We start from the raw sequence: 10,839 nt of genomic DNA on the forward strand, positions 1-10,839 counted from the left end.
AAACACGGAAGAAGAAACATATTCATTTAGAAAACGCTCTTGGAGCGACATCAGCTCTGACGTTTGATTATCCAGAAGGAGTTTGGCGAACAGCTCAGTGTAGAAACTACGGTTTCACAGAGATTTGCTCCATAACAAGAATATATATGTCAAAAAAAACCAAAAAAAACAAAAAAAACACAGATGTCTGGTAATATTTCAGCAACAGATCTGTCATAGTCAAAGACATTAATATCAGCTGCAAGCATCAGCCTTAGTAAGGACCCAAAAACACACAGAACCAGTGATCCCAGACACTCAGCAATAAAGATGTAAGAGGCTCCGTTCATGTCTCTTACAGCTTCACTGAAGGATGTATCTGTGCTACCTTTGTTTTGCCGAAGAACCATATCATGGTATCCCACATAATTATATAGGGCAGGTAGGCATGATGTAACCATGGCAACATCTGTAGGCACCAGGCCACATCTTTGTGTGTGTGTGTGTGTGTATTCGTGAGATTGTGTGTGGACTGAACTACTTTGCAAACACGACTGAAGTTTAAGCTTCATTGGAGATGTCAAAACAGTGAAGCGTAGCATTTAGACTGATTCAATTAACTTTTTGTCCAAGTGAGAGATACTTTAAAGGCAGCACAGTGTTAAACTGGTGTGGGGAGAATGTGAAGTGCACAGATGTTCAACAGTGTGTTTGTTGGTGATGTTACATTATACAAACTAATTTCTTTTAATGTATATGACATATTGTGTGACTGAATTCATTAAGGATTATAAATAAACATATGAATTGTAATATGATGTCACTTAATGTCTGCCTTGAGTTTATGAAGCAGCATCTACTTCATATACAAACATTTTAAACAAAAAGGTCCTATATTTGCCCACTAACCGCATTAAAATGAACTTATTTTAAAACTATTACAGTTCTTTTCTTTAACATGAAACACCTTGGATAAACCTTGGATATATTGGTACTGAACCATTTATCCAGGCCTGTAATGCCAGTTTGTACTGGTGCATCCATCATTTCACCATTAAGAATTGGAATGCCTTTAAGCCTCTTATGCACATTTCTCTTTTAGCCACCATGACTTTTTGATACCACTGCAACCAGCTGAACCTCTAATTCTGCATAATTTTCTAGCAAAGCCTGGCTAAGCTAATTGTGTTTTCACTGTTTGTTGCTGTACAAGCACAGACACAGCAGGTTAGCTGAAGTTGAAGAATTTACAGTAACTCTTTGTTTGGTGACAGTTATAATGGCACCTGTGCATGACTCGAGAATCTCTTAAACTGTTTTAATTCTGTCATCAAAGATGTAGAGAGACTGAACAATAACTGAGTTCTGCTGAATGTGGGTTGGATAAAATGGAACTAATGTATAAAATAAAAATATAACCACTGGCCCAATTACCAGGTTGAAAACAATAACGAAGACATGTTGAACATTGTGTGTTGTTCAACATGTCTGAGCATGAATCAATGATAGGCTTTGAATTTAAGGATTTTTTTTCCAGATTACATAAATGATCTGTCGCTGACATTTTTGTTGTCACTCCAAAACAATGGACCTTTTGTTTGTGGTGCTCATTTCATTGAAAATTAAAAAACTTCTGCCAGAAACTGGAAAATCCCCAGACCTGAATAAGGTCTACTTTGAGAAATACTTTCTACAGAAAAATAATCCACTTATTTGCTTTGTATTGATGTGTAGGCAGAAATCTCATATACACAGGTACAACCAGAAACCGACATAGTTATAGGAAAATGCGCTTCCATGAAATTTGGACACAGCTGACTTGGAAAAAAAAAAAAATCCGTCCAGTGACTTTTGTTCTTGCATTTGGGAACATGGCTTCATTTTTAAATGCGCATGGTGGTGCCACTGATCATCCATCAACCCAGAGACATCTCCATACGCTGTGATGCATCCCTTCGTTTCTAACAATCACTCATACAGTAACACTCTAATCCACTCGCACTCTCGGGCTGCCTTTGACAGCAGCTTAGCCACCCTGCCATCCAGTGTAACACAGCGGGTGTGGAGAACCCTCAGGGGTGAGATATCCTCCGTGGCCCCCCACATTCTACCTCCTCCTGGTTGCCCCCGGTGACAGTGACAGAAGTCTGTAATTGCCACCTCGTCAGACGGCTTCATTAAGATGAGCATTGTCTGCGCAGCTGAATGGTGGTGGATGGGGAAGAGAGGAGCGCAAGCTGAGGAGAGGAGAGAGCCCACAATGCAATTACTGCATCGCTGTGACAGGTGGGGCCTCCAATCCTCTGTGTCGATGCATGTTGGGGAACCGTGGTGGGCTCGCATCATTTTTCACCCCCCCTGTCATTAGTTGGTAATGATTGGATTATTTTGCAGATGAATCGCAGTATATGTCTTGCTCACAAACATTTCCTGGTTATATTAATCAAAACCATCAAGGCAGCACAGTCAGAGCAAATTAAAAAAACAACACGTCTAGATTAAAAATTACCGTAATCCTTCATCAGTGTGCCTTTAACCCTTTGACTGGGGGTGGTGGTGTTGTGTGTGCCATATTTAATGAATGTCTTTGATACTATGACAGTCTTTATAAATTATAAAACAGAGTACTGATAATGTTTAAGGTTCATAAGACTTTACTGAGCAGAAGCAGTGATACAGCAGTAAAGTCTGTAGTCATCATGTCTTTTTGCAGCCCAATATCTTTAAAACTATGGACACTGGATAATTGGCCAACACACAATTTGTGTCCAGATCACTATGACCTGCACGGCTGAGGTCACATGAACAAGGTAGCCAAAGTTCTGCTGGCATGTAATTTGAGTATTTAGAGTAATTTGCTAGCAGGTTTACAGCTAATGAAGAAGAAAGATGCCTTTGTTTTGTTTTTTATTGATTACCTCATCACAGTACAAGTACCGAGCAACCGGGTTTACCAAAAAAAGGCCTACATGTGCCTTCGGCTGTCAAAAAGCAATGGCCACTAAAGGTCTTGAGGTTCATGACAGTGCCATCAAATATAGTTTCAACAGCAGAAACTATTTTAACACCAAAGTTCATAAAAAAGTTCTGATACTGAGTTTATGTGGATGATCCAGAGTAATGGGATGCTGTTTCTGAAAAAAGTTATTGTTCTTTTCAATTTAACTTTCCAATTCAACAAAATCACATCCACTTAAAGACAGACCTCTGATCGTGAAAAATAATTTAAAAAAACCTGCATGGCTTCAAACCTCAAGAGTTAAGTGAAAAAATACTGTTTGAGTGATAAATTGACTATCAATTTGATGACAGATACCTTCAACGAGACAGGGAGATGTGTGACAGTAGCAGCCTGACTTGCTCTCATTCAGTCCACCTCCAGCGAAACACATTCCTTTCATCCATCGAAATTCAGCATGATTGAAATTGCCCTCGGTGGAAACATATCATAGCCATCCACGGCTCTTGGACAGCTCCCATTGGGCGGTTCGGTCCATGCCAAGCGTCTGGGTTGGCCGAGAGCCTCCAGAGAGGCCGGGGCTTATGTCTCTATGGGCCAGCAAGCCTAGAGGCCCCGTAGCCCTGGGAAATGTAGCAAATCAGGGGTGCACCTTGGCAGGGATGCCCCTCCTCCCCTTAGCCTAAGGACTGCCATAGCTAAAAGAAGCCTAATGGTGGCCAACTGTGCAGTGAGTGGGTCTGGGGTGCTGGGGAAGCGTGTCTGTAGGTTCATCTGGATTGGCGTTGATAAGGATGTTCGCTCTTCGTCCTCTGCCTATCACTGCCATGCACAGGGTGGGAGCCGAGTGTGGCGAGTTTATGTTTCTGTGTATGTGCGTATGCTGTGTGTGTGGAGCAGTGGCACAATGATGAGGGACTGGCAAACCATCTCCAAAATGACAGCAGTGACTGATGCCACACCAGACATTCCTTTCAGAGGAAACGGCAGCATGGTCAGCACCATGCCAGCTTCCACAGGCCCTCAGGACACCACCCCCATCCTTTAAGCAAAGACCACAGCAGTGATGGCACGAGCTTCCAGCCGATGTGTGCAACTGTGCAAATGGGAAAACAAACAAAGTAGGAAGACGTGTTTGGTCTCAACTTTTCAACATTTTTTCTGTATAGTTTTTTACAGTATTGCATTTTTGTTTTTCATTTGACTTTGACGGACCAAATTATACCACATACAAACTACAGATTTAAAGGAAGACTAAAAGATTCGAATGAAGCCTGAATCATTGGTTATTTGTCCACTCCATAAACAGTATCATCATTATGCTCTTAACTCCTCATCTGCTTCCATCGGAGTAAATGATAGAGATACATTACAACTGTGCTGAAATTTACAGGTTACATTATTGACAGAGCTTCTTCAGGGGCATGCCATTTTGCCAATTGCTCTCATACATTTGTATATTTACTTAAAACAAAAATCCACTTGTTAGCTCCAAACTAAATTTCAGGGTCAAAGTCAGATTCACACACCCCTTTACACCCTCTCACCTCCACATCTTTTTCTTTCTGTCTCACTTTACTGGTGCACAGTGTTTCCCCCACTGACGCTGAATGTGGCAATAAATCTAAATGATTGAGGTGCTGAACGGTCCAATTTAAATGTTATGCCTCGAGACAATGGGCTGGTGGAATCATGATGGGATGGGACAAGATCCTGTTCCAGTCTGGACAAGTTACTGTTAACAACCACATGAAGGGAAGATGAAAAAGGGTCAAAAACCAGTGAGCAACTGAGCACACAAAGTTTTGACTGTAAATTCTCCGGATTTTGACTTCAGTGTTGCCCACCTCATCCTCCACAATTTCACAATGTCTTTCTTTGCTATTTCCATTGCAAATGGCTTTAGTGAGAAATATGCACAGTGATAAGAGAAAGAACAGTACACGCTATTTGTTACTCTATAGAGTATATTCGTTTTTTCATCTTTCGCTGGAAAAGTAAAATTCTCTTTAAAAAAGCGGAGCTGAAAAGCAACACAGCAAAAGACACCATGAGCCACCCTGCACTCCTCCTGTCTGACGAGCCCCTCCGTCTCATATCTCAGATTATTTCAGAGATTAGGAGGGTATTCAATCGCCCGAGCCGCTCGTGCTCCACCAGGGCTTAAGTGATGACACAGAATGATTATAGCACAGTTAAATACCTGGTCTAATGAGCCAATTAGCCCTATTGACATCCATGGCTGTCTCAGAGGTGGAGCAAGTACCATGTACATGCTCCTTAATCAGAACCGATAACACCATTTAGCCTTCAAACGCTAATCTTGACTCCCAGGCTCTCTCTGGAATCCACTGTGATTTCTCTGTACTCACGCTGAGAAACTTCACGCCTGATTCATTTTCAATTCCACTCTTCCTGCACAGTTGTAACTTTGCTGTGGTTTTACAACCATTATGACTAGTGAGTTTTGATATGATTTTTTTTTTTTTTTGCACAGGGCGTTTCCTTGCTCAATATCTTTTGAAATTATTTCCATAGAAAAGCTTTCTCTTGCACCTTTTCATCTAACACTTATTCTAACATTCATACATATTCAAACTACAATAATCTTTTTTTGCTATTTGGGGTGTTTTGAAGACGTAAAAGCAGACAGTGGAAAATCTTTATTCTGGGATGATTTCCGTTTGATGGTCTACAAAAAACAGAACTGAAAATAGGTGACAAGAGCTTCAGGTAAATTTGGGGCATTTCATTAAAATACGTGCCACAACAAAGAGACTGAAATACAAAGTTTTAGCCACAGGCACTTGTTGAGTCACAGTGATGTGAATGTTTTGTTATTATTCAAGTTACAGTAAAAAATATGCATCCTTAGCCTTTCACCACCGTGAGAAAATTTGAACTCGTGCAAATGAAACCATTTTCTTTTTCTGTTTTCATTGTTGATTTAAAAATGTGTGAAAAGAAAATCTTACGGTGCCTTCCGGTTAACTTAAAAAAGGTTTACCTAAAAAGATTTAAATGTCATATTCGAGGAAATGTGCTGGGTGTATATTGTGTGCAGACAGGATGCAGAGAGTGAGTAAACTTTAGTTTGATATGGAATAAATGGAACATCTTCTTTTTGTGTCTTTGTGGTTGAAGGGAAGTGAGAAAAGAAGAACATCTGAAGTGAAAGCCTGGTGCCTATCTGTTCATCTTCACTTCTGAGTAACAAATATCAAGGTCAGTCACACAAAAACGCATAATGTCCTGTTGCACATGGGCTAAACAAGCACGCACAAAGAAAACTGACACATACACACATACACATACTCACACCTGAATCTAGGGCATTTTCATTTGCTGCATACACACACACACAAACCTGCCAAAGTCACAATTCATACTTTACCACACTTTCACCAACACGCAATAAACTTTTAATTCTCATTACCCCCATGTGAAGCCTCACTGTCACATACATAGACAAGCACACTCTCAAGTGCATGTTCTGCCCACAACAAACATGACCTTTAAATCATCCCATATCCTCCTACATTGTCTGTGTCTGTCTGTATCGTATCTCACATAGATAGACACACATTTGTTCTTTTTACTTGTAAGGACGCTCACTGAACACATCACTTAGCCACAAATCTGAAGCTAAAAGCAAGTCTTTCAAAAATCTCTACACCATATTTCTTGTGCTCACTTGTATAAAATATCTCCATTTGCTGAAGGTCATTGCTTTTCTACAATGTCTGCACTTTCTAAAAATGTCTCATTCTCTAAAAATATCCTTATATTTCAGAAGTGTCTCCATTTGTTATGAATATTCACACTTTCCAAAAGTCTCTTCACATATTCACAATTTCCTCTTTAACTTTCCACACAGCCCTTCTTTCAAAAATGTCTCCGTCGATCTTAAAATCTTCCGACTTCTCCGACTCTCCAAGAATCTTCTTACTTTGGAAAAATGTCCACACTTTTTGTAAACACTCCCACTTTTCAAACAGCTAATGAAAATGTATATAAATGTATGCAGTTGGCTAAACTGTCACTTCCTGTCCTGTCCTCAAAATGTCTTCATTTTACAAAAATGCCCTCAAGTTTTGGAAATATTGGCACTTTCCAAGACTGTCTGCTTCAAAGACTTTGGTTTTCAGAAATGTCTTTACTTTCCAAAAATGTACTGACTTTCCAAAACAGTGTTCACTTTCCATTATCCACTCACAACGGCTAAAACCCAAATTGGTCCTCCCAAAGATAGAAATAGAAGGGGACACACACGCAGCAGTTTGAACATACAGGGGTGTTATCTTCTAAAAATCACGTTGAGTCTCTCTGGACCCGAATGGTTTGTCAATAAATCTGGGTCCAGATGGTGAAGGAGGGAGACATCAGACTGCCGTCCCTAAAGAAGCAGATCCACAGAGCTGCATAGTTGGCATGACTCTCTTATCCGCCATCGTCCCCGTGGACCGGCAGAAGTGTCTACAGGGCCACGTCTGCCTGCTTCTTCAAGTGGCCACAGGGGAGGGCCAATTAGCAGTTCCCATGGAGAGGCGCCGTGGCCTTAATAAGAGACGGAGGGAGAAGGAGAATCAATTAAACCTGTGCTGACCCCCAGAAACAACATGGGAGAAGCTGTCTCAACACAACCTTTAAAGTGAGACACTATGATGGTGCAATTTTAACTCACATCCAGCTGAATATGATAACACCGGGTGAATTCAGAAGTCAGCATCAACAGTGAGTGTGTGGGGGAAATGGGAAATAAGTATTGTGTGATGGAGACGAGACTGTCAGGAACCATGGTTGAGTATTGAAATAGTGCAGCAGAAAAGGGGTGTGGAAGTAGAACAAGTATATTATATTTAGTATAAATATATTTGGTTTCACCTCTGAGAACTGAAAGCTTCTGTAATTTTCTTAAAATTCTTTTAAAAAGCGCTACATAATTTAACACTACTGATGGAGAAAACGAGACATTTTTTCATTTGTTTATTCTTTATACATCAAAAGTGTATTAAACTGGAAAAATATAACGGTTTTAAAAAGGCTTGATATAAAGTTTGACACTGAATGCATGTCCTCTAACAATATAATAACATGCCACCACTTCATCAAATGATTTAATTTGAGGTTAAAGGACAAATAAGTGGCATCCAATGACATGAGTGGTGAACTATATAACTGCACTTCTACTGCTGCTAAAAAAGAGCGACGATTTGACTTTATTGTTTATTACCATACAACTTTAAAAAAATATTCTCCCTCATCAAGAATGCCCACGTCATTGGAAAATACCTGCACATGTCCCCACTCTGCAATGTCTCCAGGAGGGAGAAGGATTTAATGATTGTCCAAAACATGTAATTTGCCAAATTCATGCTCATTTGACTTTACTGATTTATCTGGACATGCTGTAATGTCATAAATGTATAACCGGTGAACACTTGCTGACACAATTGTCATGGCATGACGTGACTTCATGTCTTTTCTAAATTTAAACACTATAAAAATATTTTTGTAATTATCCACTCCAGTTGTTTTATTTTATTTAGAAAAAATTATTTTACAGAAAGCAGTTTGTGTATGAGAGAACATATGTGGTGCATTGTGGGTAGCTTGCTCTCATTTAGGTGTTTGGAGTCATCAACAAAGATGTGTATCAAAGCAGTGGAGGCACCTCAAGAGGGAGGCGAGGATAATGAAAAGTTTGATTGCACTCTGTTTTCAACAATAATTCATAGCAGGAATTTAATTCTGCATACAGTTCTCTTAATTTGATTTTAATTAAACAATACTCCATAAATGGTACTTTCAATGACCAAATGTTCCCATGTAGCCAAGCAGAGGGTCCCCAGCCATTAAGACTGATATAAAGTTGGCCTCAGGGGGCCGGACTGGAGTCTGATTTGCAGGAATGACAGCTGATGACTTCAAAGAGTTAATTAACTTTTCAATTAGGACTGCATCTGACATTGTGGTTGTGTCTGTTATAGAGCAACACGACTGCTGTTCAGGGAGAAACAAACTTGCGTAAGAGACTGATGCATCTTTGAGCACTTGAACAATGGTTTGAGATGCAAGCATGTGGCATTAAAGTGGCAGTACTGTGTACTCTGTTATTAGATATCATCATGTTTGAGCAGGACTTGCTTGGTGCTGTCTAAGATTTCATTCAGCTACATTTTATTAAAACATTAATATACTACTACATTTAGGCCATGCACCTTTATAAAAAAAAAATACTGGCAGCATTTATACACTGCAAATAAATACTTAATGCATTGTTCAGAATCATATTTAATGGTATGTGATTGCACACATGAACAAATCTCTTATAGTGTGTTTTTAAATATAAATGAATGGACAACAAGGTTGTAATGCTACTGTACTCTTAGTCAAACTAACCAACTTTTTCTTCGACTTGTTTTACATTACAGCCACTGGCATAGAAACATATCCAACACTAGAGACTATAATAAACAGAACAAAAGAGAATATGTTTTGTGAGTTTTGAGGAACTCTCTCAAAGAGCATCTGCACCCATAAGTGATGCATATTCTCCTTTTAAAGAAAATGCCATTTGTACATCTTTCCTGGTATTAGATCACATGAACTATTTGTTTAAAGCCACGCTCTCTGAATGCAATGTTTTCAATTAGCAGACGATTCCTCAATTTTCAGCTAACGTTAAGGCGTGTGCCAGGCTCTAATTGAAGTGTCTGGGTGGTTGTGTGCACTGACATGGGGACAATGTGCTTGTGTAGCGCTACTCATTAGCCCGACACTGCCTTACACCTGGGGTTCATTCAGAGTGCGGGTCATAGGGCACAGGAATTTGTACGATAATTATTGACAAGCAGATGTTATAAAATCATTTATGATAATGCAATCATGATAGATGGGCTTTGTGTAGCTGGACAGATAAGTGGAGGGGGGAAAGTTTATGTGAGAAGGAGAGAAAAGAGGGAAATTTACACCAAGCTGCTGGAGTGATTGCACTGAAGTCTGTGCAGATGACAGAAAAATGTATGGAGTAAAGAGCAGCTGCACACACACATACACACACAACTATACATACATTCTGACTTCATGAATAATAAAAAAATGGCTAATTTCAAAAGAGCATTGTTGCCTGTAAATTCAACAAAATCGAGATCTGAAAATTCCAATGAGAACAGACCCATTTTGATAAATCTGTATATTGTTAGGAGAATATTACAAAAATTGCATTTCCTTATGTCTGCAGAACCACAGCCCCACTTTAAATGTGTGTTTAGGTATTTTTGCTGCATGTCTAGCTGCTTTTGATAATAACACCGCCATTTAATTATAAAAATAACCTCTATCCCCAGCGTAAGGGGGCTCCTGACAAATAAAATATTAGGAACTAAAAAGGGGGGTTTCTAGGTGTCTTTACATATATTGTCATTTGCTATAAGACACCCTATCTGTCTCTCGAAATGTGTCAGGAATTACCGCCAATTCCAAAAACATGCATTAGCCCCCACCTTAGGTGCAATAGTTCTTTTTACATCAGGCAAATATCGCAGCGAAACACGGCTGTGCGAGGCAGCTAACCTGGCAGCTGGCGGAGAATAACCCTGCACAGGAAGAAAGCAACCATGTTATCATGCACACACATGTGGCCTGGGTAAAGATTAAGCCGTATTCATCTCTGGCTGCTTCGCTCTCTCCTGCCTCAGTCCATCACAAGATATGGCAGCCGTTCAGCCAGGAAGCCAGGAGAGGTGCCACGGATTTCACGGCGTTCCCAAATCAGGCCGTCTGGAGACTCAGGCGAGGTGCTCTACCGCTCCATAACTCGCCTCGGCTTTCCCACAGATCATAAGCTCTGCACTGATGCCGGGGGTTTGGAATTTTGTTGGATAGGAGTGTTGGTTCTA

Source organism: Mastacembelus armatus, chromosome 16, assembly GCF_900324485.2.
Source record: "Mastacembelus armatus chromosome 16, fMasArm1.2, whole genome shotgun sequence".
NCBI lineage: Eukaryota > Metazoa > Chordata > Actinopteri > Synbranchiformes > Mastacembelidae > Mastacembelus > Mastacembelus armatus.